The following is a 26,370-nucleotide window of genomic DNA, read 5'->3' as shown; positions in this document are numbered from 1 at the left end:
CAGTGTTCAATCGTTGAGCCGACTGGATATCTCAACTTCAACTTAATTGGCCGATTGCACGTAAAGCTTTAGACAAGCGCATCACTCTCATAAAAATTTGCTGACAGAAAGCGAGCCCCAGAGATGTCGTATAAGGTGGGCGATAAAGTATTCCTCTCGACCAAATATTTGCAGACTACCCAGAAATCGAAGAAGTTGGGGCCTAAGTATGTGGGGCCTTTTCCCATTGAGAGGATTGTAAATCCGGTGACTGTCCAACTGACTTTACCAAAGACTCTTCGTCGTATTCATCCGGTTTTCCACGTCAGTTTGTTGAAACCCGAACATACCTGTACCCTGAGACCGACCCAGTCTGATCCCCCCGTACCACTGTTGATTGAGGGTGAACAACATTTTGAGATTAAAGAAATTCTAGACTCTAGGAAATGGAGGGGTCGTATCCAATATCTTGTAGCTTGGAAACATTTTCCTCTGTCCTATGCTGAGTGGGTTAATGAGAAAGACATTAGGGCTCCTGAACTGCTTAAGAATTTTTATGCCAAATACCCTGATAAACCATAGAGATGTATGCCAATGTTAACATATGATTATTTTTTCTTACAGGGACTAATGTCCTTCTTCTAGGGGGTCCGAATGTCAGCCTCAAGATATCTTCCTAATAAGTATATTCTGTCTTCTAACTATTGCTTCTCTGCTGCTATGCCAATTTACTTCTTTCGGCTGTCATGAAACGGTGGGAGGGGGGAATCTTGGAGGGGAAGAAGGCAGGAGGTGTTTTGCATTCCTTTGCTGGGTTAGCAAGGGAGGGGGGATTCCTTTCTTTAACTTTCCATTTCTTCGCTAGCCTCTGTCCCTTTTTGCGCAACTGCGAACTTTTATCAAAATATGTCAAGGTCAACTGACAGTAGCCTCATCACCACCTGGAGATGACCACATGATCATATTCAGAAGTTTTAATTGGAAGAATCATTTGAACTTTGGGGGTGGGAGCAATTCTATTCCTTTGTATATGTGTTCTACCCGCCAATTTCTCAGTTTCGGAATTGGCTCTGTCGTTTCCACTTTATTTTCCAGTAAAAGGATAACCTTGCTCTATACCATGGAGTCTGAGTATTTCTTTCTTGGGATTTAGAGGATATTCAGCAGGTTCTGGCCAGTTCTGGAGAACGGGTAGCAGAAATTTTGAGTAGTTCAGAGAACTGGCAAATACCACCTCTGACTAGAGATTTTACATTATACTTCCCCTGCTATGCACACCAAGCCACACCCACAGAACCGGTAGTAAAAAAAATTGAATTCCACCACTGCTGGTGACCTTCTACAACTGCACCATAGATGGTATCTTAACATATTGTACCTCTGTATGGTTTGCCAATTGCACAGTGGTAGATAGGACAGCACTCCAGAGGGTTAAGGTAATTGCCCAGAATATCATTGGTTGCCCTCTCCTCTCTTTGGAAGAACTTTATAGCTCCCACTGCCTTAAGAATGTTCAAAACAAGAGGGTGGAACTGGCATCGTGACGGTACGATGCGTGATCTTGAGGCTCCAAGATCACCGTCGATATCGCCGCTGTTGGATGGTCCCACCAGACCAAAACCGTCCTGTAGAGATGGTGACAGAGAAGGGCACATCCTGTCGATTCCAGGGACACCGCAAAGTCCCTGTAGATCCAGGAGAAGCCCTTTTTGCTGGCAGCAGAGAGGCAGCCATTCAAGCTACTGAAGCTGGGACAGCTCTGGAACGGAAGAGATTTGGGAAGAAAGTGTATCAGTTTGGTGAGATGAATTTCTACTTACTATTTTTTGGAGAGAACACCCCAAAAGACTTAAAATGAAATTAAAAGTGAAGATAAAAGAGGTCAAGCAGTGAGATTAAGCTAAATTTAAACTGAAGGGGTTTTCTTCTTTTTATTGAAACCTGGAATTTGGCAAAAGCTTCTCAATTTTAAACTGGAGTGGTCTTCTTTTCTAATTTTTTATTTTTTAAATAATTTCTTTGAAAGTCTCTTTTGATTAAGATTCTTTTTTTAGCTTTTTCATTTGAGGTTTACTTTTTTTTCCTTTTTTTTCTAAAGACTACTTTTTTATCTATTCCTGGCTTTGGATATATGAGGAGAAGTGAAAGTGAAGGGAAATAAGTAACACTGCCATTGAGGCTTGGATACATTGTTTTCTTTTCTTTCCTACTTGTTTATGCATTGGTGTTACATTCAAGGACTCCGGGCTTTTTACTGCAAAATGATGAGCATGGTTATACAGGTGCTCTTCTGTGAAATTATTGATAGCTGGAGTCTGGAGTCTGGAATTGAAAGAAAGAAGATTGAAGTGACCTTGAAAATAGAACTGGAAAGTCTGATTTGATTTATCAAAGAGCCTTGGACATTTAATGGCAGTGGTTCACTTTCTGTCAGAACTGTTTGTTATCCTTTTTTTTTACTTCCCCTCCAGCTGGATTTTAATGTTTGGACTTTAGCTTTTTGATCCAGGAACTAGAGTATATGTTCCCCCTCCGTTTCTTTTGCTTTACCTTTTTTATTAAGGGAAATACATAGACTTCTACTTTAAAAAAATTCTTTTCTCTTTAAATTCTTTTACTTTTCCACCCTCTCTTCTTTTTACATTTTTTTCTTTTCTTTTCTTCTTTTATATACTTGGAACCAATTGGATTAAGGTATACAAGTGCCTGAAGATTTTTCCTTTCCCCCTTTTTACTTTTTCTCTTTATATTTTTTTATTGGGGTGGCAGTTGTCTGCTCTTGTTTCTTCTTTTTTCTTTTTTCTTTTACCAAGTATAACAAGATGAGCAGAAAGACAGCAGCCTCAGCTTCTTCAATACCAACTGCTTCCTCTTCACCATCTGGAGGACAATGATCAATACAGATGATGTTGCAACAGGAGAAGGAAGTGACACTGCAGATGATTATGCAAGGAATCCAAAAGATATAAGCAAAAACAGATGATATTGAAAAGAGAACAGAGAATATTGAGCAAAGAACTGAAAAGATAGATGAGAAAGTTGAGAATATCCAACAGATGATGATGAAATATGAGGATACATTTAAGAAAATTGAAGAACAAGATATACAAAGAGATAAGAAAATTGGAGCTATTGATACTCGATTGAGTGAGGTTGAAAGAGACAGGAGTGGATCATTGGGATGGGAAATGGACAGGTCAGAATTCTATTTGAGATTCCAAAGTATAGAAAAAGAAAAGGGTGAAAACCTTGCTGAAATAATGACAGAAATCCTGGCAGAAGTGTTAGAGATAACTAAAGAGAAGATGATGGATGGAATGGATGAATGTTCTGTGTCTATAGAAGATATGCAATGAGAAATAAATTACCAAGAGAAGTTCACATCAGATTTACTAAGAAAACTATCAAAACACAGATACTGCAGGTGGCAAGAGAGAAAACATTAAAGTATAAAGACAAAGAAATTGTGGTACTGAAACAAGTACCGAGAAGAGTGAGAGAGATGAGAAGAGAATTCTTATTTCTGACTTATTTCTGAAGAGTTGCTCAAAAGAGGAATAAATTACAGATGGTTGATACCAGAAGGTCTCATATTCACCTGGCAGGAACAAAGACACAGAATTGACACAGTTGAAAAAGCTGAGCTATTCTATCTAGAATATTTTAGAGGAAAGGAGGAAGATACAAGAAAAGAAGAGTTGTAAATCGAATTCCAAGAGGAATGTATAACAGCAATTGAAAAAGAAAAAGAAGAAGGTGCAGTAGGTGGTGTACCCAGAGAGCAATGAGAACCAAGATCTACTAGAGCAACAAATCCTTCTTATAAAGTCTAAAATGGATGAAAGGAAATTGATTACGATGAATATAAATGGACTCAATTTAGCTACTAAAAGAAGAAAAGTATTCCATAAACTAGAGAAATTAAATTTTGATATAATCTGCCTACAAGAAGTACATATTAAAAAACAACATGAATATATACTGAAACAAAAAAAAATTAGGGAAATTATTCACATCATTGACACAATGTAAAAAAAAGAGGTGTGGTCTTATATATTAGAGATACAATTCCTGCGGTACAAATTTATGCAGATGATGATGGAAGGATTTTGATGGTGGAAATAATGGACAATAATGTAAAAACACTTTTAATAGCAATTTATGCTCCAAATGATAACCAAGAAGAATTCTACAGGAAATTACATATGAAAGTAATTGAACTGGACTGTGTTAATATTTGTATAATGGGAGATTTTAATGGAATAATTAATTAACAATTGGACTATAAAACACAGAAAACAACAAAGAAAATTAGAAAGACATTGCCAAAATCCTTTTTTCGAATGATAGAGGAAATAAACTTAAAAGATGCATGGAGAGAAAGAAATGTGGAAAATAAACAATATACTTTTTATTCAAATAGACATGCATCATGGTCTAGAATAGATATGATATGGATGTCAACAGAATTATTTTCCAACATACAAGAAATTGAAATAGAAACAAGTACTTGGGCAGACCATAATCCAATGACTGTTACATAGAAAGGCCAAAAGAGGAGATCTAGTTGGACTTTAAATAATACCATATTAAAGGAAAAAGACTTTAAACAGAAAATTGAGAGAGAATTGGTTTTCTTTTTTAAAGAAAATAAAAAAGAGGATAAATCTTTACAGAATCTCTGGGACATGATGAAGGCCTACACAAGAGGTTTGATAATAGAATATACAAGAAAAAGAAATACAAAACAGAAAAAAACTTTCAAAATACTGGAAGATGACTATAAGAGACTGGAAAAAGAGTTACAGAAATTTCCACAAAAAAGACATTAAAATTAAAATGGACATAACTAAACATAAAATGGGATTAATGGAAAAAGAGGAATTAGCACAAAAAATTAAAAATGCTAAACAGAATTATTTTGAAGATGCAAACAAACCAGGCAGATGGTTAGCCTACAAATTGAGAAAGGAAAGAGAATCAAGAAGGATAAATCAACTAACAGATGAAGGACATGTCTGCTATGGAAATGCAGAAAAGAAAAAAATTATACAAGATTATTATGGAAAATTGTATCATCAAGAGACTATTCAAGAAGAAAGAATTAAGCAATAACTACAGGAAGTGAATTTACCCCAGATACCCAAAGACATTGAAACAATGTTAGAAGGGAACATAATGATGATGGAACTAACAGAAGCTTAAAAAACCAAAACATTGGAAAAGCACCAGCTCGGATTGCCAGCGGAATTTTATAAGACATTTCAGGAAATGCTGAATCTTCAATTACTAGAAGTTGTGAATGAAGTTATGTCAAAGAAGAGAATACCCAAAACATGGTCAGAAGCATACATTACACTTGTACTGAAGGAAGATACACCACAGCAAGTTAAAAGCTATATCCCTATTAAATTTAGACTATAAAATCTTTGCTTCAATCTTGGCAGAAAGACTGAAAATATATTTAAATAACTTTATTCATGCTGATCAAAATGGATTTCTGCCAAAGAGACAAATTAAAGATAATATGAGAATAATTCTGGATATTTTGGAATATGATGAGGCACATCCTGAAAAGCAAATGGCTCTGATGTTTTTAGATGCACAAAAAGCCTTTGACAGTGTGAGTTGGCGATGTATGTTATTGCAGCTGGATCAAATGGGCTTTGGTAAAAAATTTATTCAAGCCATAGACATGAAATATTATAAGCAAACTGCAAAGTTTATGATAAATGGAGAGTTAACAGATTTTATAGATATAAGAAAAGGGACTAGACAAGGTTGTCCACTGTTACGTCTGTTGTTTGTGTTAACATTGGAAGTGCTGAATAGGAATGTTAGATAAGAAAAAGAAATAAAAGGAATGAAAATTAAAAAGGAAGAGTATAAATTGCAAGCTTTTGCAGGTGACCTGGTATTTATATTAGAGGATCCACTGGAAACAGCACCTAAATTAATAGAAAAAATAGAAGAGTATGGAAAAGTAGCAGGTTTGAAAATAAATAAATAAAGATAAAACAAAGATATTAACAAAGAACATATTAGCAAGACGAAAGAAAGAGTTGGAGGAAGTCTTGGAAATCCAGGTCACAAATAAGGTTAAGTATTTAGGGATATATATAACAGCAAGATGTAGTACACTGAAAGAGGATAACTATCTTAAACTCAAACAACAGATTGTGACAGACTTGACAAAATGGGAAAATTTACAATTATCATTGATTGGGATAATATCTACAATTAAGATGAATGTATTTCTTAGAATCTTATATTTATTCCAGGCAATTCCAATTAAATTAAGGAAAGAGTTCTTTGAAGATTTAAACAAAATAGTGTTAAAATACATTTGGCAGGGAAAGAAAGAGAGAATAAAACTTAATCTGTTACAAGATGCAAGAATAAGAGAAGGCTTCGCTTTGCCCAATTGGGAATTATATTATCAGGTGACAAACTTGATGTGGGTAAAAGAATGGATAATATTAAGGAACAGTAGATTATTGACTTTAGAAGGACATGATTTGCTGTTGGGATGGCATGCTTTCCTCTGGTATAAGGGAACTAAAACACAGAGTATTTTGGAAGACATTATATTCAAGAGGCATTGTTTTTAAACTGAGAGAAGATAAAAAAGCAATATTATTTAAAAATTCCATTATGGATATCTACTATTGAAACTTTTTCTTATTTAATAACATATAAAAAGGAACAAACAGTTAGATATGGTGAGATATTGAATGAAAAGGGTGAACTTAAATCTATGCAAGTGTTGGAAGAATAAGGTATAAAAATGAATTGGTTTTCATATGTACAAATACAATCTAGATTTGATAAAGATCTTAACATAGAAACAGAAGGTTTCTATGATAAGTTAACTGATTTAGATAAAATTTTGATGGGTACTGATGATTTAAAAACTCTATGGACATTTATTAGAATTTAAATTAGAGGAAGAACAAGTTAAAGAAACGATGATTGTTTTGGGGAAAATTTTTGGAAATGGGATTGATTTAGAGAAATGGCAAAAATTGTGGTCTCAAAATTATAAAAATGACAATGTCAACTACATATAAAGAAAATTTGTATAAGATGTGTTACAGGTGGCATCTACCCCTGAGGAGAATTGTGAGAATGTTTAAGAACAAATTGGATAAATGTTGGAAATGTCATAAGATACCTGGTTCATATTACCATATGTGGTGGACATGTTTGGACGCAAAGAAATATTGGACTAAAATCCACACATGGTTGGAAAAAATGATAAAACAACACATAGATTTTAAACCTGAGATATTTTTATTGGAAATTATACTGGAAATATACAATAAAGCATTGAAATATTTGATTGTAAATGTTTTAACAGTGGCTAGAATTGTATTTGCTAAGAATTGGAAAAATGAAAAAATACCTATGCAGGAGGAAGTTATTAAGAAAATTATGTACTGTGCTGAAATGAGTAAATTGACATTTGAAATTAGACAAGAAGAAGATAAGCAATTTTATATGACATGGGACTTATTTTATCAATGGTTAGATAAAAAGACATGGTAATGAAATAGACTAGGAAGTTTTGTAATAGAAGATTAATATATATATATATATAGGCTGCCCCAAATTTAAATCTGAAACCACTGTAAAAGTCTGACCCACAGACGGACACAATACAGAAGCCTGATGATGGCAGATGAGATTCTGCTGAAACGTTGCTACAACTTTAAAAGAACTACAATGACGTGGGAAAATACCCGAACCAAGCCGAACACCATACATGTAAGTACCATCGAAAACTTAAGAAAACATATATATATATATTATATATATATATATATATATATATATATATATATATATATATATATATATATATATATATATATATATATATATATAATGTTTTCTGAGGTTCTCAAGGGTATTTGTATGTGGATCTTTGGTTATTCGGGTTTTCTCCCGCGTAAGATTGGAAGTATCTAGGCAACGTTTCGATGAAGTCTCATTCATCATCTTCAGGCTATATATATATAATACAAAATATATAACCATTGGATGAATGTATAATATAAATTTATAATAAAATCTAGAATATCTTGTATGAAATGATGGAATAATAGTTTAGTCAAATGAATGATTAATAACTGATAGATATGTAAGCATTTGTTAGATTGACAATTTGAGAACCTTTGTAACTTGTGAGTAAGGTCTATGAAAGGATAGCACAAAAGATTTGTAACCAACTGACACACTGTATATATATAATTGAAAGATGGTTTTATGTTTTTATGTTTTTGCCTGTATATGTTTGTCTTAAAAAAAAAATACAAAAAAAAAGAAATAAAGTTCAAAACATTCTCAAAGATCCATTCATCCTGGGCACCCTTTGTTTGAACTATTACTATCTGGCAGATGGTAGAGGATAATAAAAACAAGGGCAAATAGGCTGAAAACAGCTTCTATTCCAGGGCAGTAACTCTATTGAATTCTACTGTATAGTGAAATATTAATGCAATATCAGGGGGTTTAAGTTCAATGTATAGAATGTGAAGGATGTGTGTTTGTGTTTATTTTCAGTCATAATGTACACTGAAGATGGTATTTAATTTTGTTGTATGAGGTGCAATGACAATAAAGTAAATTAAATTAAACTAAACTAAACCTTGAATTAATTTTAGCAAGAAATAGTCAAATGTGGCATTTTTACTGTCTTTCACATCATATTTATTCTTGAGGATTTTTTTGAAAATGTTTATAAATTTTGCTTAATTTCTTTTTAAAACAAAGAAAGATTTAGTCAATTGTGTTGGCCAAATAAAAAAAGCATAATTACTGGTAATCAAGAGAGGGTTAACCTGCTGATGGCATTGCTATGTGTATGCGGGAAGGAAACTTCTTTTCCCTTGATTTCAGGAAACTTGATTTAGTAGGATAGAGGTATAGTACCCAGCTGAAGCCTTAGATAAACACTGGATAGCAGCAAAGAGTCAAGCTTATATCTGCTGATCCCCACCTCTGATCCAATGTTTTGGGGAATAGTCAGATTTTCAGGGCAATGTGAAAGTGATCAGGTTCATGGCTGCCCAAACTTTTGGGGAAGAAAATGTTCTGTAGGCCAGGTCCTTCATCAGAGGATGCATGTCTTCAGCATTCACTGACAATGTCTATGTGCACACCCTTTGGATTGGAAGTATCACTTTTAATACAGTTAATGTGATTGTTCTTAGTTTGCTTAATATATGTATTTGTGTAGCATATATCAAATTATAGTATGGTAGAGATTTTAGAGCTTGATTTGACTGACCGAGAATCAACCTTTGGGAGTCAGGGAGGGATATCCATAAGGAAAAGCAAAAGAAGATCCCTAAAGTAAAAATGGAGGCCTGTGCTATGAAAGAACTATGCCTTTTTATCTGAGTAACATACGCAATACATACAGGTGAAACTTGAAAAATTAGAATATCGTGCAAAAGTTTATTTATTTCAATAATGCATCTTAAAGGGTCATTACATGCAAAGCAAGGTAGTTCAAGCTGTGATGTGTCATAATTGAGATGATTATGGTTTACAGCTCATGAAAACCCCAAATCCACAATCTCAGAAAATTAGAATATTGTGAAAAAGTTCAATATTCTAGGCTCAAAGTGTCCCATTCTAATCAGCTAATTAAGCCATAACACCTGCAAAGGGCTCCTGAGCCTTTAAATGGTCTCTCAGTCTGGTTCAGTAGGCAGCACAATCATGGGAAAGACTGCTGACCTGACAGTTGTGCAGAAAACCATCATTGACACCCTCCATAAGGAGGGAAAGCCTCAAAAGGTAATTGCAAAAGAAGTTGGATGTTCCCAAAATGCTGTATCAAAGCACATTAATAGAAAGTCATGTGGCAGGGAAAAGTGTGGAAGAAAAAAGTGCACAAACAGCAGGGATGATCGCAGCCTGGAGAGGATTGTCAGGAAAAGGCCATTCAAAAGTGTTGGGGACTTTCACAAGGAGTGGACTGAGGCTGGAGTCAGTGCATCAAGAACCACTACACACAGAGGGATCCTGGACATGGGCTTCAAATGTTGTATTCCTCTTGTCAAGCCGCTCCTGAACAACAAACAACGTCAGAAGCATCTTACCTGGGCTAAAGAAAAACAGAACTGATCTGTTGCTTCTGATGAGAGCAACTTTTGCATCTCATTTGGAAACCAAGGACCTAGAGTCTGGAGGAAGAATGGAGAGGCACACACTGTAAGATGCTTAAAGTCCAGTGTGAAGTTTCCACAGTCTGTTGTTGATTTGGTGTCATCTGCTGGTGTTGGTCCACTGTCCAGGGTCAACGCAGCCATCTACCAGGAGATTTTGGAGCACTTCATGCTTCCTTCCGCAGACGAGCTTTATGAGGATGCTGACTTCATTTTCCAGCAGGACATGGCACCTGCCCACACTGGCAAAAGCACCAAAACCTGGTTCAATGACCGTGGGATTACTGTGCTTGATTGGCCAGCAAACTCGCCTGACCTGAACCCCATACAGAATCTATGGGGCATTGCCAAGAGAAAGATAAGAGACATGAACCAAGCAATGCAGAAGAGCTGAAGGCCGCTATTGAGGTGTTATGGTCTTCCATAACACCTCAGCAGTGCCACAGGCTGATAGCTTCCATGCCACGCTGCATTGAGGCAGTAATTGCTGCAAAAGGGCCCCAAACCAAGTACTGATTACATATGCATGCTTATACTTTTCAGAGGTCCAATACTGTTCTATGTACAATCCTTGTTTTATTGATTGCATGTCATATTCTAATTTTCTGAGATTGGGGATTTGGGGTTTTCATGAGCTGTAAGCCATAATCATCTCAATTATGACAAATCATGGCTTGAACTATCTTGCTTTGCATGTAATGAGTCTATCTCATATATTAGTTTCACCTTTTAAGTTGCATTACTGAAATAAATGAACTTTTGCACGATATTCTAATTTTTCAAGTTTCACCTGTAGAATAAAGGAGCAGAACAGGACCCAATAGATAACTCCTTAGAAAGAATCTAATGAAATCATGACATGTGTGCCTATGCTCTTACATTGTAAATGAAACTATCTTAATCTGAAATATTTGGACTGGAAAGTGAAGCAAAAATTATTTTGAATTTTTTGAGATAAGAGTAAATAATACTATACAAGTTAGAATAAAAATGCCTGGCTTTTAAGTGACTTCTTAAAGAATAGGAATAGCAAGGCAACACATGGAAAATAGTAAAATAATTGTGATCTTGCACTCATCTAGTTGACATTCTTTAAATAGGAACATCAAACCATGTCTTTTTGAATTTCCTTCTTTATATCTTTTTTTCAATAGCTGCCTGTGTGACAATATGAGATAACTCAATTACTACAAGGTGATAAGGATATATTAGACTCCTGAGAGGAATCTGTTCCTATACTAAGTCTCTAAGGCATACACGGATAAAAATAAGATAACATTCTGTGTTAATTATATTGAATGGTCAGAAAGTAAGAGGCAACTAATCACATGATTGCTACTTTTTTAAAAAAATAAAGATAAAAATTCAGTACTGAGCACTTCTGACAGAGAAACGTGGATGATGCTTACTATGCAGAACTTGTTCTTAAACCAAACATCATTTAGAAAATGGCAGATTTGCTTCATTTTGTAATTTTCATGTTTTGTGGAACAATGGAAAAGTTGTCAGTATATATCACTGTATATTAGAGCAAACTCTGGCTAACATACTAATCCACTTGATACCAAATAAGCCCATCAAAGACAGAGATTGATTTCTATACTTGTTGGCTCTTTAGCTAGTCAAACATGCACATGTTTGTTCAATTGAAAAAAGAAAAACATATTCAAAACAGTTCAGTAAGCAGCTGTGATAACCCAAGACTTTAAAAAATGTTGGTGGCAGTTGAGCCTGTAGAGAGAAAAATAAATGAGCTAAGAACAAAAAATCAGGCAGACTGGAAGTCTATCTGCTACACCTGTGGCTGATAATAGCTGTTAGATTGCCAGCTAAAGGGGGAGAAAACAGAAGGGGGAGAGAGAAATAAAACTGAAGTCTTTGTTTTTATAATAAATATTTAAAATAATTATTAGAGAATCACAAGCTACAGAAGTACTGCAGAGCTTGTTCTAGTTTGATGTGGACATTCTAGAAGTGGTTGAGTTTAGTTTACTCTTGACCACCCTGAAACCTCTGCTAGATAAAACAGTAGGCTTCTGATCAAAGCTAAATGGAAGCCACAACAAGGACACAACCAGGGCAAAGATACTAGCACTGTCTCAAGTGCCATAGCAAAGTAACAACTCCAGTGCTTCTCAAAGGGTGCACTTCTAATGGCTTTATTTGTGATGGGCCTTATACAGGATTATATAATTCTTGATGTTCTCTGAGCTTGGTTGCTTTCTTGCAGATGTTTCATCACTGAATGAGATAACATCATCAGTGCTAGAAGGAGTCTTTTATATATGATAGCTATTATATTATAATTCTTTGAGCTACATATTGATACAATGTTATTATATGAATTATTCTCCCCTTGATGCTATTAAATCTTACTGGTATCAAGAATTCTAGGGGCTTCTTTCCTAATATCCCCAGTTCTTCATCACTTCTCTGTTCATTGAAGGATTCAATATAGTTGGTAATAAAATGCAAGTTTTATTACTTGTGTTATATATTGTTACAAATTGTTTAAATATTAAATTTAGCAAATTTCTTTGTTGCATAGATTAATACTCATCATTTGAATCAAATAAGAATCTGATCATTGGATCAGAAATCTATAATCATGGCTGACATATAATAATGCCTCCTATTTTGTCTTTTGCTGGGAATAGCTTACTGCACTCTAATTGTGACGAATTTGTGAGAACTAAATGGTGGACAAAATCTTATAGGTATACATAAAAAAATACCTATCCCATCCCTGATACAAATATCAAGGTCAACTATCATGACTACATAGCCTCTCAAACAGCATTGGTTTAATAGCAACAATAAGAGCAAATGAGATGTCAAATCTGGAAGATTTACAGGGGGAAAGATTCATGGGAGGAAATGACTTTTGCCCTTTCAAGAAACTCTCCTGGGATGGGTAAACAGGACAGACTTCCATCTGTATTGTAAATACTCAGTCCCTGTCACTTGGGTACACTGGGATGATTCAATTGTTTATGTATATTATGGCTTTCACTAAATCATATGAAGAGAAAGAAAAATTGGCCTTCAATATAAAAAAAGTACAAAATTGTATTAGTTTTATATGACAAACTGTGTTTCTTTTTAAATATATATATATATATGTGTGTGTGTGTGTGTGTGTGTGTGTTTTCTTAAGTTTTTGCGGGTACTTACATGTATGGTATTCAGCTTTGTTCGGGTATTTTCCCACATCATTATAGTTGTGCTTTTAAAGTTGTAACAACATTTTGGCAGAATCTCATCTGCCATCATCAGGCTTCTGTATTGTGTTTGTCTGTGAGTCAGACTTTCACAGCTGTTTCAGTTTTAAATTTGGGGCTAGCCTACTGCTGTGCCAGAATGTTTTTTTCTTCATCCTGATTGGTTGGGAGTCTTGGTCTGTGTTTATTGGTCTTGGAATTTGCTGTGTTCTGCTTGATTGGTGTTTCTCATATCTTTTGTCTGTTTTGTGGCTTTTTTTGTCTTGATTGGCTGGCAACATTGTGTTCCTGTATTGGAGGCTTTTAGTGCAGCTTGGCTCTGAGTAAATGGACAGCTATCATTTATTAGGAAGCTAGGTTTCATCTGGGTGCCTGGTTGGGGTGTGTTTGAGGTGGAGGTATCAGGGGGGATCTGTTTGTGCCCAGGTGTTTGCCTGGCTTGTGGTGTGGAGATTTTTTTGTTTGTGAGTGCAGGCTTCCAAATAATTGACAGTCTGGTGGAATAGAAGAGATGATTCACACCAGTCCTCCCCACTCACCAGTATTTATAGAGATGGCAGCTCGATCACACACTGCTGCCAGCACTGGCACGGTCGAGCACCAGCCTGCGGATGGCAAGTGGGGCTCACTGAAACATCGCCAAGATATTTACCTACATGAAAAGACCGAACACACCTAGACCTACATACCTGCTTCCATGAAAATCTACAAATATATATATATTCGTAGATTTTCACGAGTACAGATATGCAGGTCTTTGCATGTTTGGGTCTTTCCCATGTAAGATTGAGAGTATTCATGCGATACTCGATGAGGTCCCACTCGCCATCTTCAGGCTAGTGCTTTCAGCTTCATGCTTGTGCGAGCAAAGTGTGATCGGAGCTGCCGTCTCTATAAATACTGGTTGGTGAGGTGTGGTGTGCTGGCTCTATTGTAAGCGGGCTGGTTGGCTGTGTTATTTCTTGATTGGTTGATGGAGTTGATGTTTGCAGATTAGTTGGCTTTTTCATAAGAACCTGTGTGGCTGAGGTGCTGGCTGTATGTCTATCAGACTCCTGTGTTGTAACAACCTGGGTAATGGGCTGTGTGATGACCTTCTGAGTTCTATTGTTGTGACCTCCTGGCTCTTGTGCTGTAATTTCCTGGGTCGTTGGCTGTGTTGTAACATCCTGAGGTTTTGTGGTGTAACCTCCTGAATTCCGTGATGTGACATCCTGAGCAGGTGGCTGTGATGTAACATTCCAGGTTACCAGCTGCCACACACCCCAACCCCCAAACCAAGCAAACTGAACACATAGCCAGACCTCAAACTCAGAGCCAAACCAAAACCCTTCACCACTTTCCCATCCTAAGCTAATACACTTATGCTTTTTTGCAGCACTACCATGCATGGTAATATGTTCTCGGTTCTAAAGTTGAGCATTTCCAACAATTTGGGAGCTGACTTTTATACATATTGGCTAATCTGGCTGGTGAAGATGCCATCAATAAAACATTTTGAGCAAATTTTCCTTATATGCAGTGGCCATGGTAAACTTTTTATTTCTTTGCCATATTGTTTGCCATTGGTTTAAATTAATACTATACCCGAAATCTCTGGCCCATACCACCCTAGTGTCCTTTACCTTTTCTTCCTCTAATTTATAGGTTCAAATTACTCCCCCAAAATTTTTTTAAAAATTTTTTATTAATTTTTTTTTTTTCCCTTTTTTTTATATAAAAAATTCCAAACAAAACCCCTCTTATTCTATTACCCCCCCCCCAAAATTTTAAATCTTTTTTTTAATAACCAAAAAAAAAAAATAAAAAAAATTCTAATAATTATTTTTAAAAAAAAAATTAACCTCCTTTTTAAATAAAACCAAAAAACTAACAGAAATTTGTAAGGGTTTTTTTTTTTTTTTTTTTTTAGTTCAAAAGGTATGTTTTGAAATAAAAATAACAATTTTGGGAGTGCATTCATTTTAACTACCGAAATCCTTCCTGATAATGATAGTCTTAGGTTATTCCATCTTTCCAGATTTTCTTTAATTTGTTGGTATAATTTATCATAATTTTCTTCTTTGAATGTGGTGCATTTTGATGAAATAATAATTCCTAAATATTTAACTTTTTGACTATCTGTATATCCATTTTTTGGCCAGATTCTCTTTTTGCTTCTCTGTCATGTTTTTACTTAGTATTTTTGTTTTAGCCTTATTAATTTTTAGCCTTGCAACTTTACCATATTCTTCTAATATCTCAATAAGTTTTGGTCCTGATTGTTCTGGATCCTCCAAAATGAATATCAAATCATCCACAAATGCTTGTAATTTAAATGTCTCTTTTTTAATCTCTAGACCTTTTATCTGTGTTTCCTTCCTAACAATTCTGGTCAATACTTCCAGGGTAAGTATAAAAAGTAATGGCGATAATGGGCAGCCCTGTCCAGTTCCTTTTTGGATCTTAAAATCCTTTGTTGCCTCTCCATTTATGATTATTTTAGCCTTCTGTTCCGAATAAATTGTACTAATAATATTAGAGAATTTCTCACCAAAATCCATAGGTTTAATTTGTTATAAAAGGAATGACCAGTTAACGTTGTTGAAAGCCTTTTGTGCATCGAGGAAGAGTAATGCCATTTGTTGACCACTATGAATCTCATAATACTCTAAAACGTCCAATATGATTTTCATATTCTGTTTTATTTGCCGATTGGGTAGAAAGCCATTTTGGTCTTTATGGATAAATTTGTTTAAGAATTTTTAAAGTCTACCTGCTACTATTGTCATGAAGAACTTATAATCCACATTTAGGAGTGAAATAGGTCTATAGTTTTTTATTAGAGTTTGGTCTGCCTCATCTTTTGGTATCAAAGTTATGGATGCCTCCTGTCAAGATTGTGGTGTTTTTGCCTCTTCTAGAACCACGTTGAATACATCTAATTAGAAAGGTGCTAGAGTATTTTGATGTTCTTTGTTCGTTGTCCGGGCCTGGTGACTTGTTGATCTTTTGCTTATTTATTGCCTTGAGTACCTGAGACATTCTGATCTCTTCATTGTCCCCAATGAACTGCAGGCTGTTTTTCATGGGGTCATCATTTAATTTCTGTTTGGTGAATTTCGTGATGTTCATTGTCTTGTAAGATGTGATAAGCAGCACTGAGGTCAGATGTAGTTTGCAGTACTTGCTGTTTGCAGAGTTTACCCAACTGCCTTGTCAAAAATCCACCAGCTAGTTCAGCTGTATTTATTTCTTACATTATTATTGGCAGCATTGCAACCAATCATGCAATGTACAATCATGCAATTCTTAGGTTTTGGTGCATATACATCTTACTAAAACAAACCCATATTTTCCAAGGATATGGCAAGCAACTTTGCTTAACAATAACACAATATCATTTTGTAGAATATAAACCTTCCTGGTTAAGTTGTGGGATTTGCTTTTTATTTAGCTGGATGTTAATTTGTGAAACATTATCTTGGTGCGTGATTGTGGTACATAAAAATGCAATCGGTAGTTTATAGGAGAAGAATTGTAAAATGAATACTCAGTGAGATGAGCTCCACAGATGATGGTTATTCTCGAAAGGGATGAAATTTCCTATAAGCGATAAAGAAAACTGCTAAATGAGGTACGCTTTTGGCTTTATAGCTTTCTTTAACCTGCTCCTCCCTCCGGTGCAGTGTTGTGGGTGTACAACTGTTGCAAGTAGGTGGCACAGCTGTTTCCTTTGACTAGCTCGGTACCTTTGGGATACACACAACACAGTTAATGCTGCAAGATGAAAATGCATTTATACTTTAATAAACTCCTTTGTTATTGGGAGAGAAAGAGAAATGCCTGTCTGATGATATCAAGTGGTGCTGCTTAGAACATAGTGGTGGCAAAATGTTTGCAAAAAACCCCAACCATGGATAACAATCAGTTTATTACCAGGGCACTCAGTGTTAACTTTATAAAGATTTCCTGTGCACCTGTCTGCTGCCACATCTTTAACATGTATGCATATTTATATGGCTTAGGCAACATATGCTTGATCATTTTTGTCATTTAGATTTACAGTATGGAATTGCAATTTTTTTTGAACAAAATGATTTCAGTGATGAAACTAGCTGAGTTTTGAGGAAAAGAGAAATATAAAAATATTTTTGTGTTAGAATCCGAATTGCTTGTAGTTAAAAAGAAATAGCAGTTAATATGCATACATATAAAGCATAAAAACAGAGAACAGTTATATATCCCAAGAGGCAAATATGTTGAGAGAAGAAAAAAGCTGTAACAGCGGCAGGACTAAGATCCAATTAGTTCTCCTGAAAGTGGAACACTTTTACACCAATTCTGAACTATCTGGCTTGATAGTGGTTAGAATGTAAAAGAAATAGTTTATTGTAGGTTTGCTGATTTAAAGAAAGCATATGATAAAGTGAATAGGATGAAATTATGCAAAGTTTTGGACAAATATGGAATTGAAGGTGGTTACTAAATGTGTCAAAAATAGTACATGACTTCCTAGAGAAAGTTCAAGAATAAATGGAATGCTTAGCGAACAGTCCAACCTTGTGTAAAAAAAAGATGCGTAATGGCTCTTGATTGTATAGCGTATTCATGGATATTGTGTAAGGAATACGTGTGGTGACATTAAAGCTATGTTGGTGGGAATGTTTTGAATGAACAGAACGGAGTACAAGAGTAAATAACCAAAATGGATATATGTGTGTGTGGGGGTGTGTGTCACAGAATGAATGGGCATCTCACTGAAAAACAAATATAAAAAAGAGTGAATGAATTGAGAAGAAGATGAATCATTGTTAGATGGAGTTTATGAGATCTTCATAAAGAGAGGAGTATGTATGTAGGAGTGAATGGATGTGATGAAAAGATATAATGACTGATAATTGGCATTAACTAGTTATAGCTGTCTTTCCTTTCCTTTTTCTTATGTTATAACTTTAATTGTTTTGGCTTCCTATTTGTTATACTTTTTCTGCCATCTGTGGGCTATTGCTTACTATAAAGCAGAACAGTGTGATGGACATGTTTAAATGTGATTATCTTCAATTTCCAGGTTTCCAATTTTTTTCTGTCCTGTTTCCCTTTTCTACAAGAAATGGATCAAACCTGTGTGTGTGTGTGTGTATTTGATTCTGCAACCCAACAAGACAGATACAGACTTCAGAGGATAATTAGGACTGCAGAAAAAACAAGTACTACCAACCTGCCTTCAATTGAGGACCTGTATACTGCACAAATAAAAAAGAAGGCTGTGAAGCATAAACTGTTTCAACTCCTACCCTCAAAACGACGCTATAGAGCACTGCATACAAAACAACTAGACACAAGAACAGTTTTTCCCCAAATGCCATTATTCTGCTAAACAAATAATTCCCTCAACACTGTCCAACTATTTACAAAGCCTGCACTACTATTATTATTAATCTTCTCATCACTCCTTATCACTCATCCCCTCCCACTTGTGACTGTATGACTATAACTTTGTTACTTGTATCCTTACGATCTATATTGACTATTTCCTAGTATGATTTGATTGCTATTGTACCCTATGACTATTATTAAGTGTTGTATCTTATGATTCTTGACTCTTGACAAATATATTTTTTCTTTTACGTACACTGAGAGCATTTGCACCAAGACAAATTCCTTGTGTGTCCAATCACACTTGGCCAATAAAGAATTCTATGTTTATATATGTACCCTCAGTATTAATTATTTTTTATGTACTGATTCAGATATAAATAAAGTTCAGGAGAACATAACATCAATATTTCTGGACCAGATCAAACATTTGTTTCGTGGTATAGTATTCACACAGTGCCCTCAATATTAGCACTCTGATTGTAGAGTTGTTTTCTTGTACATTTAGGATTGGCTCCAAGCTTTGTTAAGTTTTTAGTGCTATGAGAAAACCTGTTGGTTCTCTCAGATATTTAATTCAATCAATGCACTATTTTTGTTGTTCTTATTGTTCCAATCTAAGAAGTTGTAATCTCCCCCCCCCCCCAGTTTTTTATTTTTTCATTTTACATATACATATCAGTGAGTGAACATTGTGGCACCTAGGTATTATACATTTTAGTACAAATAGAAATAGTAATATTAATCATATTTGTTACATTTATCAAGCTTATATGGTTCTAATGGTAATACACATGTTTATATTAAGCTATAGTCTTACAGTATTTAATTATTAATTAATTATTAATGTTTCAGTATATTATTCTAATGCCAATCACAATGTTATTTAAACATACCTAATAATACCATCATTTAATTTCTAAACTTCCCTCTTTTGTTCTTTTATCTTCTTATATAGAAATATAATATTCCCCCTTTCTCTTATTTCTGTCTCTATTCTGACTTTTATTCATGCCATCATTATATTAAAAGACAATGCACTACTTTTGTTGTTTTTATTATTCCAATCTAAGAAGTTGTAATCTTATAATTTTATGAATTGTAATCCTATTTTTTGCATAAGTTTTAGGATTATTGCAATGGAAAGTAGGTAGTAAATTCAACATTATGTTTCTAAAATAGCTTTGGGGAAAAAAACAGACAATTGGAATTTTCTTTCCTTCTGGTCTCCCTTCTAACTCTCAAATATCAGCTGCCTTGACATTCTGAGTCCAATGAATCCTATGTAACTGTGGAGCAATGAGTCTACATAGCTTCCCCACCCCCCATTCTCTTTTTGAAAAAAATCTGAACTAGTACCAATTTCCAAACTGTTTAGATACATGCTAAACAAACAAATAAAAACCATGCACTAAATCAAGTAATTTGTTTGTCTTTCCTAAGTCTACTGAAGATATATTTCCCTGGATGCTCAAGTTTTAGCATTATAAGATGAGAATAAATATTTTGACTTTTTCCACATAGAGTATAATTTAATAAACTTGCAAGGAAATTGGAATAGTAGTAATGGTAAACCTGAGAACAAGCTATGATGTTTTACAGATCAGTAATTTTGGAAATGGACAACAGATTCTCTGGGAAATATATCCTTTGGTTTTCTATTAGCTTTAGAATTGATTAATGAGCTTTTGTAATAATATGAGATTTTCCCCTTGGGAATAGGTGAAAATGAAGAGATCCTCAGACACATTTTTTTTAAAAAGTATAACTCCAAAGGAAGAAAATATTGGTCCTTCTTGCCCTTAAAGATTAAACCCAGCTGCCTTATTGATATCATATTTTATTGAAAAGTTATATTATTTCCTTTACACATTTTCACATTTTATACTCTTTCTGATCCTGAAGTACAGACACAGTCCATATATACATTGTACATACAATATCAGACATTTGCTTCTTCATTTCAGCTTTTAATTTTTATAAAATAAATGCTCATTTTATCTTCTTTTTGTATTAGAAAAATTTACACACCCACACAATGGTCAGATTTTTGCTGCTATTTCTTTTAACATGTTTCTTTTACAATTATTCCCCCAAATAACATACACTTTTCATTCATGTGTTCTTTCTGGGTAGAGCCATGGTGTGTCCTTTTTAAAAAATTGCTATAAAATTTGGAGAAAGATAATTGCATTTGATTCAAGTTTTGGTTTGGGAAATCTGAATTTGGAAAATTAATATTGAATAAGAAACTCAATGAATTACAACTCCATTTTTTTTTTTGGTTTGGTATTCCTTCCGTTACAATGACATGACATTCCCTTTGTTTTCATACTTTGCCTTCCTTCCTATGAGGAAAAAGAGGATCACCTAAACAAAAAGCATGAGCTAAGGCCATCTGAACTGAGATTCACACAAATAGATGAAACAATTTTGAGAGAGAGAAAGAAAAGAGAGATACAGATATAGCCATTATAAGCAATGAGAAATAAAAGGGTAAAAGGATCCACATTCTCTGCCGTTGGAATAACAGGAAATAGGAGAGCTTCCAAATATCTTTGTTCTAGCTTACCCTTGGGAGATCATCTCATACTATTACAATCATTTGATACTTGGAGGCTAGATAAACAAAAGGGATGGCTTGCAGCATCGTATTCTTATTGTGGGTTTGCAAGGAGAATTTGGTTATTGTACAAAAACTGGAACAGAAGAATGTTTTATGTAATGAAAAATAATTGCTTTTGACCTTAGTTTCTCCTCTTGTTTTATACGTCTGTTTTAGATAAAGATTTGAAACCTAGTGGAAACTGGAATGACTTGTAGCTGATTACCGATATTTTCAAGGTACTAAAAGTCCAATATGGATTTTAATACGAAAGTTGGCATTTATGCAAGAAACTTGTGTGGTGACAGATATTGCATACAATTCAGAAAGAACTCGGAACTTTTGGATCTATTAAAATGCAAAAGTGCTGAAATCCATGGCTTTCTCTAGAGAAATAGCACTACATTTCTGTCTGATCTTCCTAAGAAGTTGACATAAATCCCTTCAAAAAGTAAGTGGAAGGTATATATTTAATTTTTGATCTACAAAGAAAAGACTGAGTTTGAAACGCAAACACCTAAAGGAATATTTTAACCATCTATTCTAATCCATTCAGATCTTGACTAGTCCTTACTAAGTATATTCAAATGAAACAAGATTTAGGAGTATGTGAATTATGAAACACAGAAAATAATTTCAAAGGAACAAGCATACTTTGTCTATCCCAAATTATATGGACAATTTCTTTGTGCAACAGACTCGCTAGACTTCCAGATCCTTAACTTTAGAACCATTTGTAGTATGGAGACTGTTAAAGGATGTTTAGAATAATCCTTGTTCTTTTTTTCCTTTCAACATGCTATCAAAATGGATTATAATCCTGTATTCAGTATGAATTTTTTCTGCATATCAGCCATATCAGGAACTGGACTTAGGGGACAATAGACTTATGTGTCTAGATCTAAAAATAGGAGTGTTTGTCAAGGTGGTTCTCACAAAGTAAGTAAGTATTGAAGCCCCTCCAATTAACCTGTTATTCAGGGCTATGATTGGGTGATAATAACTGCCATACAATTTTTTAAAACAACTCCCCCCCAACGGATTTTCAATTGGGAGGAGCAACCATTTCTTCCATTTCTGTAGACTAGGTATAATCTGACATCAACAATGCCCAACAATGACTCTACAAAAATTGTTTACAGAATTTTGCAATTGATTTTGTGCTACAGACCTTCTGGACTGTCAAATTTAACTTGTTGTTTTTTTTTTGCTTATTTCCTAGCATCCTTCCCCCTTTTTTGTAACTTTTTGCCTGGTGAAGAATTCTAGGCAACTTGAAAGGCTGCGTGCCATAGATTTATTTATTTGAGCAATTTTAAGGTTGCCAACCTGCATGCAACAATCATAATAATAATCAACTGGGTTGGAGAGGAAAACCAAGATTTTATGTAACACAATTAACAAAGCACAAATGTTTATTCTATTTGGTGGTTGTAAGAAACTCTAAAAGAAAACCCAGCTATAAATAGATCAATATGACAATTATATCTTTTTATTGAATGTGGTGTGTTTTAAAAAATATTGTTTGCAGAGACAGACAACATATACTAGCATTAAGAATACATTGTGACCTTGTGGTGGTATGTGCCTACCATTAGGCAGTGAGCACTATTGTTCCTCCTGATGCCTTCTGCCATTTTTCTTGCTTGGAGGATCAAACTGCCCTTGACAAATAAGCTGACTTAAACCCTTTGTGCTGGCTGGGAAATTCTGGGAGTTGATGTCCATGTAATCTAAAATTACTAAAGTTGAGAAACACTGGATTAGGCTTTAGGAATGACAAAGTGATGTTGCCAACCACCCTAATTTAGAATACCACCCTAAATTGCCAGAATACTTTGGTGCATGGGATAAGAGACTATTTTGCAGCAAAGATTAGGCAGAAAACAACTTGGGTGTTTGAACCTTTCTGCAGCATTATTGCAGAGAGCTATCCGGGAATGAATTTGGGAAAATGAATAAAAATAACATACTTAAATTCCCTTAGGCTGGAACTAAATCTGTTGACTCCAGATGTTTAAAAAGAAGCTCATTTATTACTTTTTTCTATTCCTTGGTCATAATGCTGCAATGTGATGAAATGTGGGAGAATAGAGCACAAACACATGCACACACACTTCCAAATAGCAATTGCAAGATGTGTCACATGATGCATACTTAAGCAAGAGTGCTATGCATTTAAGTTGAGATAAAATTTGTGTGAGATACCACATTGGATAAAATGTTTCTCACTATGCTTTCCATTATGTCATTTGTTCAAGGAGCAATCAAATTGTAGATGTTTTCTCCTGCTTTATGATTTTTTTAAAATTTATGCATGTAGATTGATAAAAATGTATGCTGGTCTTTCGCCCAAAGCAGTACAAACCTGCTGAGATGTTAAAGCCCCAAACTGGCACTCATAACAGAAATACAGTAAGACTTCCACTGTAATGGCACTGGCAGGTGCCACCACAATAAAGAAAACAGACACCCCATGAACAGATATTAGATTAAAGAGATCAATCAATTGGTATCTTAAATTTGAATGCCAGCACAATCCAGCCGGTGTTGGTGTAAGAAAGCAGACTCTTAAAAAGCTTTTATTGTTTAACTTTTAAAAATTTCTTAAGATTATTTGTATTACATGATTTGCAAAATATAGATATGAAAGGAATGGAAATGTCTGGTTTTGTACACCAAGCAGTTGTGGAATCAGTTTCCCTCAACATGCCTTTTCTCCCTAAAAATGCCAAAATGGAACTATTGCAAAATCTGTTGTGAACATAAGAGCACAAGGACATAAATATTGCCTTGTGGATTGGACTCCTGGCCATCTCTTAGCAGTTTGTCCTCATAGCAGCCAACCAACTGCACAAGGAAACCCACTGGTCTCCCAAAGAAAGAATCTCAGCAGCAGTCAGACTTTCCGTCATGATTATTAGGAATTGGTTCATTAGAAAATTGTTGAGTGCACTAAGGCCGTGTAACTAAATTATCTGTGGAAATATAGTCACTTGCCTTGTTTTCTGTATGTATCTTTCTTCTTTTCTTGGATTATTATAAATAGCACTTAATCTACCAATTGCCTCTGTCCTATGAACTCAGTCATTATCCAGCTCAAAAATTGGAATGTCTGGATTATGAAACTAGCCTTTTTTCTCCCGTTATATTAGCAGGACAAAATTTGATCCTCCATTGTGTGTGTGTGTGTGTGTGTGTGTGTGTGTGTGTGTAATTTGCAGCATTTTTCACTTGTACTGTTCATTCATACACATCTCACCCAAATATATTAATTATTATAATAATGACTAAACCCCTTTTAAATATTTAGATGCATATTATCTATATTCTTGATTATTTGTTACTTAAATTCACTAGATGTTATAGTTACTATTTTTTATGTATATATTCCCTAATGCAAACTTTTGTTTTTTTAAAATATCACTTACTATATAGAATTTTTAAAACAGGCATTTTTAAATCTCAATATTGAAGAATTGTGTTAATGTTTTTGATTAAGAAGAAGACAGCATATTGTTACCTGTCTGGCAGAGCATGCTATTAAAGAAATCAGAAATGCAGATTTAATTTGTATCCCTGTCTTGACTTCTAATAACTTTATAGATGACTGAGAAACATAGTCCTTACCTTATAAATATCCTCTGTCATTTCTTAATTATTTATAAATGTGCTTACCAGTGGATTATTGTTAAAATACAAAAAAGTAATGCATGATTGAAATATGTGGTATTTTGTGTATATTTGACAATTAATGTTACAGTTGAGACCCAGGAGCCACATTCAAGGACTTACAGGTGCACTCAAGATCTAGCTGATAATAAAGACAGCAACCACAGAAACATGTTCACCAACTTCTGGATTCTTTGATTCAACTACACTTTCAACTGCTTTTCTCATGATTTTTCTTAAGCTTGATGTTGCTGGATACCAAGTAGGATAAGGCTTGATTATATTATCAATGACCAATTGAACAGAATGCATAGATACACTGGTATATATGTTGTACATTTGGTTCATATATTTAACTAATTGTATTTTATTTTTCTTTCCTTGAAGTTGTCTATGTTGTTGCGTAGTGAACACTGTATGACTTTCAGAATAATATCACTCATTAACTTTGATAATAGAAATATATATTTTGGATGCTGTCCACATATGCAAAGCTAAAACCATAAAATACGTGCTTCACTCTTGGAAGACTTGTTGAAAAACAGAGTTAGATTTCTGAAATGAATCAGGAATTACCCTTGTAAAATTGATGTTTATGTAATTGTTCCATCTGCAATGTTATTCCATATATTTTTAGAAAATTTATGGCATTTCAACTTGCATTTATATCTTTCAGAAGTGAGAAGTGACCTTGAGACTACTCTACATCTTTAATAGGTCTGCAACAGCAGTTGATACATGTTTGAAACTTCTTTTTCCCCACAACACTTCTAACTTGACAAGATGTTTTTCTTTTCTGAAATGATGACCTCATATTAGATGCTTTAAGGTCAGAGGGAGAAAAAGTTTATTTAGCAGAACACCCCTTCCACAATGATGTATGATAACTGCAAGGCATATCTATGTAGATCCTGTGCCTGTACCATTAAATTGTGAGGTGATGAGAGAAGAGAAAGTAATTTAAAGAAAACTCTGCCGAGACACCATTACCAGCCCATTACAACAGCAGACTAATTGACCTGGAGGAAACCAGAGATTTTCCCCTTTGACACATATACAGTGCAATATTAATATACTAGAATAATTTTAAAGTAGGGCAACACAAGATTTTTGACAATATTATTAATAATACAGAACAAGTTGGCATCTTGCTTCCATTACTCAAACAGATAGTTTTATTAGCTGTACTGGGATTGCTTGTGTCAAGAGAGTGAGAGATCAGGCTCATAATAAAAATAATATGCTGAAAGGATGGGTTAGAGCCAGATTTAGGTGTGTTAAACTGGGGCAATGAAAGCAGACCTCCCTTCTCCCTAGTTCCCGTGGCACCTTTCCAGCCCTCTAGAAATATTAGCTA

General features: G+C 34.6%; 1 long non-coding RNA gene across 1 annotated transcript in view; it reads left to right on the top strand.

Annotated features, from left to right (window-relative positions):
* Positions 1–26,370, top strand: part of LOC148128806 (uncharacterized) — a 224,424-nt gene that overhangs the window by 148,624 nt on the left and 49,430 nt on the right. The window contains exon 2 of the long non-coding RNA XR_015745574.1: positions 21,519–21,580. This is a non-coding gene — a long non-coding RNA (uncharacterized LOC148128806). The remainder of the gene's footprint in view (positions 1–21,518; positions 21,581–26,370) is intronic.

The sequence above is a fragment of the Notechis scutatus genome, chromosome Z, assembly GCF_049901735.1.
Source record: "Notechis scutatus isolate UNSWTSFEM ecotype Mainland chromosome Z, rNotScu1.2, whole genome shotgun sequence".
Classification (NCBI taxonomy): Eukaryota; Metazoa; Chordata; class Lepidosauria; order Squamata; family Elapidae; genus Notechis; species Notechis scutatus.
This window is presented reverse-complemented; position numbering and strand designations above follow the sequence as displayed.